General features: G+C 35.6%; 1 long non-coding RNA gene across 1 annotated transcript; it reads right to left on the bottom strand.

Annotated features, from left to right (window-relative positions):
• Positions 1-781: 781 nt before the first annotated feature.
• On the bottom strand, positions 782-6,340 carry LOC126823736 (uncharacterized). The gene is made up of 5 exons (XR_007681286.2): positions 6,200-6,340; positions 4,402-4,423; positions 3,031-3,330; positions 2,604-2,660; positions 782-800 (listed from the first exon to the last, which is right to left on the bottom strand). It is a non-coding gene; the product is annotated as an uncharacterized LOC126823736 (long non-coding RNA).
• Between the last annotated feature and the right edge of the window lie 403 nt (positions 6,341-6,743).

Below are 6,743 nucleotides of genomic sequence, written 5' to 3'. Positions count from 1 at the left end.
CCTATAGAAGTACTAAGATCGTATGAAGTTAAACATTATTTATAGAGGTACAGGCATTGGACTTAAACACTGCTTACAAGTATGGAATTTAAACTCAATGAACTTACACAAACCAAACGCCTTAGTTTTGAGTCACAATGTAGTGTTCTGTTTGATATAATGTATTATGTTGACTATAGTACTGGGTAACATTTATAGGCTTTATCTACAGACGTAATATTATTATTGAAATCAATACATTGTCATAAAATCGACAATTTTCTTTGAGACATACATCAAACTCTTCTGGCCATCTTAAACAATAGTGTTAACAATCGTGGCCGAAATGTACCATTAGTTGAATATTTCTTAACTTTTAAACCATCATTGAATCATTTACTTTCCCACACACATATTCCCTCCCTTCCTGAGATTTCATTATCTAAAGTTGTCGCAGAAAGGCCGCGGTTGATCCGTGTATAATATAAGATTGTTAAAGGGAGCTAATCTTTTGGAAGCAAACTTACAATAAAGTAAGGAATAGCATTAGCCTGAATCTATAAAATAATATTACTTACTGTGCATTATTCTCTTGATTAGTAACACTATTAATATTATAACAGCAACTATTAATAACACAAAGGAGACTAAACTGATGTGTAATGGTATAACCCAGTTTAGACCTTTACTAGTTGAATTATCGGATCTTGTTAAATTGTATGTACTGATGCTGGTAATGTTAACTTCTGTGAAATTTGCCCTTTGCACTTTGAGGTAATGGGCTGCATTTGTGGAATATTCGGTCTTGGTACCGAGTGAATCTGAAATGATGTTTAAATATAATACTATATATGGTCTCTATTTAGTAGAGTTTATTTAAGTTCTGTAAAATGGTCTGGGTAATGTATTGAAGTTGTTAGCTAGTACCAGTGACAACAAGAACTAGGCTAACAAGAATATGTCTGGTAGTTTAAAATCGGTCAATGACATCATAATTTGCTAATCCAAATATGGTAATGTTAGAAACGTGGTTAGCCGCCCTCCCAGGTGCCCATATAAGTACACTGTGTTGAAATCCAGGGTAGCGTCTGTGCATCTGACCAATCCGATAAAGGAAGTACCTGGTCAATTTCCCAGGGCCCAATACTGACTCATGCATGTGTCATCTTTATATAAGATGGAACGAGTTTAATTTCACTTCTGACATTGTTGAGATACTAGGAGATAGACATCATTCGGGGCTCAGGGGATGTAGCGCTATCGTCGTTGCGACATTGTTTTTAAATTTATAGACAAGGAATAGAGAAATAAGATGCCTTTATATTTCATTAATTAATATCTTTGGCAAGTTAGTAATTTCAAACATATATTAACATATATAGTGTGCACTAAATCAACTTAGTCTGTAATTGACAGTTGACAAATAAAAAAGAGCTCTTTATCGAAAACATATGTCAATTACTTACCACCAGAATTACACGTGTGTGGAATTATTCTAATTGCATCATTTGATTTAAAGTAACCAATCATTTTGTTAATTACACAAATTCAGGGCCATGATCACGCTTTATTGTGCATGATATTCATTTACCTTTAAAAGAAACCGGGGAACCCTGTAAGTCAGACTTGCATTAGATTCCAGAGATCGAGGGTACATCTGAGTTCCTAGACAGCCGAGAGGCTGGATAGGGTGGAGAAGTGGTTTTAGCTATATAGTATTGTAATTTGTGCTATGCTTGTATACCTGTATTCAGTTATATGCTATATAAAATGTAGAAGCGAACCATGCATTATTATTCCTGGTAAGACAAACGTCTTAAGAAACTGGAAGAAGTAAATACACAACGTGAAGCAGAAGTAAAGACAGCTAGAGACAAATTCTAGACGATCACAAGGCTACAGAAATATGTAGTAAGAAAAGATGCATGGGTCGTATGTAGGATGTGGCGACCGGTTTGACAATGTCCACTCTCCACGTCAGACAGAAAGACCCATGGTGCTACAGGGAGCATTATACCCATAGCCTCCTCGGCTTAGAGGCTAGGGTGAACACATCATCCTACCGCGAACCTTATGTAGAACTATCAAGACGTATATGGCTCTTGCCACGGATAAGCCGTTAGGTCTGAGTTAGAAAGGATATTTAACTCAGACCGTGGATATTTTAATAACTGAAAAAGTACTATCATAGATATTGTAGTTTCCCGTATTTAACTTTGTAGTTTGCTGTATTTGATATATAAACATAGTAACAACATAAACAGTGTTTCAGACTAAATTGATCATTGGGAATATTTATCACAACGTGAAGTCGAAGAAAGTCCTAGACGATAGTGTCACCCTAGTATCACGGGCCGTATCACAAAGTGGAAGTAATTCATAATTCGTCTATTTAACGACACCATACTGTCACATAAATAAATGAAATGAAATGGGGTTTAACGTCCTACCGTTTTGCTCCGACAAGGCTAATGAAGACGGATATTTAAGTATAAACGAAAGACTATATATATATATATATATATATATATATATATATATATATATATATATATATTTACAAGGCAAATGGGATTTAATGCCCTACTGTTTTGTACTAAAATGGCTAATGAAAAGTGACTTACGCTCTTTATGGTATTCAGCTTCATTTGTGGAATATTCGGCTTTAATAGCAGGTGAATCTGAAACGATGTTTAAATATAAACGAAAGGCAATACATATCTTTGCAAGGGAAATGCGATTTAATGCCCTACTGTTTTACACCAAAATGGCTAATGAAAAGTGGCATGCCCCATGCTAAGGGAAATTTTGCCCAGACAACTACCTCTTCATCGAATTCTAACTACCTCAGTTGTTTGTCGGTCCATCAAAACGACTATACGGCACCATTGACACAAGGGAAACCACGCTAGAAACTCATGAAGAACTTTCTCGGATAACACCGGACTCGAACCCAAAACCCATTGTTTAGTGAGCCAAAAGCCTACTCATTGAACCGCAATGGTTTCCGATATCTTTACAAGAAACATCTACGGAAATCAAAAATCAAACCTTGCACATTAACCAGTACTTCTTTACTTGAAAAACTGTCATTACCACACTTCCATTTACCGTCGATGTTAAACACTACCGGGTCTATTTCAAGAACGGCCAAACTACCACTCTGTTTTCTACACGTGGTGTTGCCAAGCCTCAATGGAAATTGTCCAGAATCTTTCACTGCACAGATCAGAAAATCATTTTTATAAAAGACAATGGAACTGTTAGTTCTTGTTGATACAAAGTAACAGCATAAACACGGCTTTTCACCATAGACAGATGAGGTTGTAGATACCGAAAGCTCTATGTCCCCTGAAATTTAAAATAAAAGTAGCGATGTTTATTTATGTACAAAGCAAATAATGTTAGTTTACCTCTAAATAATTAAAGCGTGAGCAGGAAGTGACGCGTTTGACCAGTATCCACACTTGCACATATTTTTAAATTTTGTATCAAAATATTGTGTGTACATTTAAGTTTCAATAATTTCGTATCATATATACAAAGACTCGATTTAGTTTATAAATTGATAACAATTTTGCAACTTTAACGGGGATACGTAACTAATTATTTAAGCATCTTCAATCGTATGAATGGCTTATTAACGCGATGTTTATCTCGGAATATAAATGGACGTGTTTTTCCAGAGTCTTAAATAGTGTGAAATTGTGAGATTCCTTTGAAGAAGGTTATGACTGAATTTTGGATAATTGCGCAGGACCAGGACAAGGAGATTGCAGGAGTTGTTAACAGAGCCGAGGAAAGACAGTTGTGTGTTATAAATCTAGAAAATTGATAATTTTGTATTTCTGATCGTTAATGTTTAAGAAAATGTTTCGACTAATGGGTTTTCCAGGTCCCAGCGACAATAGGTAACACATTCAAAGCGTGTGTAGTGATAACCGGGAAAGTGGCATTATCAATTCCCATATCTATGAATCTACATTCTAACTAAAAATCGTTTCGGTTTTATAATTTCAAATTGTACAGCTAAATGGCAAATTAAAAATATACGAAATTAAAGTTTAATTTAGGCCCAGTAATGCTGAAGTAAAATAAAACGTGTTTCCAATAATCTAATTATTTTAGTCCTAAATAATTAGTCAGTTTTATACAGATGATGATAATAAAACCCTAAATAAATAAGGCAGCTCATTATTATTTCATATAAAATTCATTAGTCGTCAACACGATTTGCCACACTAAAAGGAGAAAAATGAAATGAAATTGGGTTACGGTACTTCTTTTCATCATCGACTGGACTAATGAAGACGGGTAAAGGGAGACAACACACGGTGAATACTGAAATACAAGTTGTGAGTTTCTGGTTTTGACTTGGGGCTAGACGACATACATAATTAATTATATAAAATAGTTATTTACCTGCAGTTTGTTTTCCGAGACACTAAAATGAAAAAAAAAACATACAATAGATAAGGATCGTCGAATTCATTTAGCAATTGTCATTTAGTAATTGTGATATATACAAATTATGGTAATTGTTATGCCATAAAAAGTGTGTTATTTGAATAAGGTTACCATTCAAACTTACACAAACCAAAAACGAATTTACAAGAACGTCGTCACTCCAATGGCCGCTAATTGTTTATCTATGGAATAGAACAGATGAATTGAACAGACGAATTTTAATACGCGAAATGAAATGGGGTTTTAACGCCCTTCTTCTGCACCAACAGAAATTTTTCTTTCATATCTGACAATAGTCATATTGGTTTGCCTCGCGACCAACGAAAGATCTTAAATTTGAAATATCCTAAATAATTATACATTATACATTGATCTGGATTAATATGAGTGTGCCGAAATTGCCCTTGTCGAGTAACACATTCTATCGATTTGATCAAAAAAAACTCTACAACGAACCAAAGTTTATCCCATCAAACCCTACCGATTTAATTACTAAATTGTTTACAGCGTCTTCACCTTTGTTGGCATTTTAACAAAAGCTAGAATACTCTAAATCGTAAAATCAAAAACAACATTATCCTTAATCTATTTGATGAACGTAATTATTTTCATACCAATCGTGTAATACTCTCTCTTTAAAAGTTGGATCCACGGTGTCTAAGTGAGTAAGAGTACATTGGCTCGCTAGCCTGGAGGTAGCGGGATGGCCGAGAAAGTTCATCGGGGTTCCCCATGCCAGTGGTGCAGAACGGAGGGACTGACAAGGATAGCTGTGTAGTCGTTCAGATGGGACGAAGAACCGACGTCCCGTGTACATATTGGCGTGCACGTGAAAGATCCCTTGGCAGTTGAAATTAAGAGTGGGCCGTAGCGGCGTTGACCCGGCAAAATTTCCCTTATGGCACATTGCATGGCGTATGTCCGTCTTCATTCGCCCAGACGGGGCAGAACAGTAAGACGTTAAACCCCATTTCATTTTATTTCTTTAAAAGTTATGATGTTTTACGCTACTAGTGTGTTTTGTATAATAAAAGCCAGTATAGAGCAGAAATTTCGGTCAAGATTGAAAGATAACATAGCTTTAACCAATACAAAGATTTACAACAAAGTAACGGATATTATCCTTAGGCGTAATAGCTATTGTGATACAGTAACTGAATATACGATTTGGCTGTAATGGATATGGTGTAAATGTTGAACGTAACTGTTGGCTTTGTGTTAATATACACTTATAAAATGTCGGCATAGAAGTGGTGATTTGAGATGTTAACCGGTAGCAACCGAGAGAGAGAGAGAGAGAGTTTTACGTCCACAAGACACAAACCAGGTCATTTCGGGACTAACACACGGTTCAACCCTATTTCAATAATTCAATTGCGCGTAGGGGTCTTTAGCTGTGGCTGGAAACCGGAGGACCCGGAGAAAGCCCACGAGGTTGGACAGGCGATCCTACTCCTTGCCACGTACAACTGGAGAATCGAAACCACGCCAGTTGACTCAATGACAGACTTTATGGTACAGCGCGCACGTGCTAACCATTCAGCCACCCAACCCCCCAGCTCTTTGTTATATAAATACCGGAGGCCTCAATAGCACGTTTTACTAGTAATACACTCGCACAGACTAAACATAAGCTGTAAATGATCTATGAGTGCAGTTTAGTAGTCAATAGTAAAATCGCAGCCTGCTGTATCAAGGCCAAACTCCGGCATCTAAGTTACTTTTAATTTACACAAAACAAACAGGTACTCACATTACATGCTGATGTCATCTGGCTAGATACCAATAACATCAAGATAAAAACTGTCAATCCGAGTAACATAATGAATATAAGTTTGTCAAAACAACACTAGGGCCTTTTTGTAAACCTGAACATCTAATAAATGTATCAAATAGGGACACGAAAGTAAAAATGAATGTGACGAGGAAGAATTTCTTATTCTGTGTATGATTGTATAGTCAAATTGTTTGTCGAAATATTTCCTTTATATTTGAATATAATTTTCATATACCTGCAGTTTCTAGGTTGCTTTTAAAAATATAACACTATATCCGTCGTCTTAAACGAAACGAATTGTTATGCCGTTTTTCGAATAGCTTTATAAAGCAAAAGAATAACTGACGATAAATAATTTGATTAAAAGTAGTTATATCAAAATCTATAACTATGATCGGTAATTTTCACTAAAATTAAAAGTTATTTCTAAAAAAAACGACCACAAAAAGACAGAGAAAGCGAAAGTGAAAATTTACACTTTCTCAACCTTCACAAGCAGGATATATATTTCAAAGAAAAA

This window comes from Patella vulgata, chromosome 1, assembly GCF_932274485.2.
Source record: "Patella vulgata chromosome 1, xgPatVulg1.2, whole genome shotgun sequence".
In the NCBI taxonomy this organism is placed as follows: Eukaryota; Metazoa; Mollusca; class Gastropoda; family Patellidae; genus Patella; species Patella vulgata.
The sequence above is the reverse complement of the archived record's forward strand: the minus strand, read 5'-3'. Positions and strand labels throughout refer to the sequence as shown.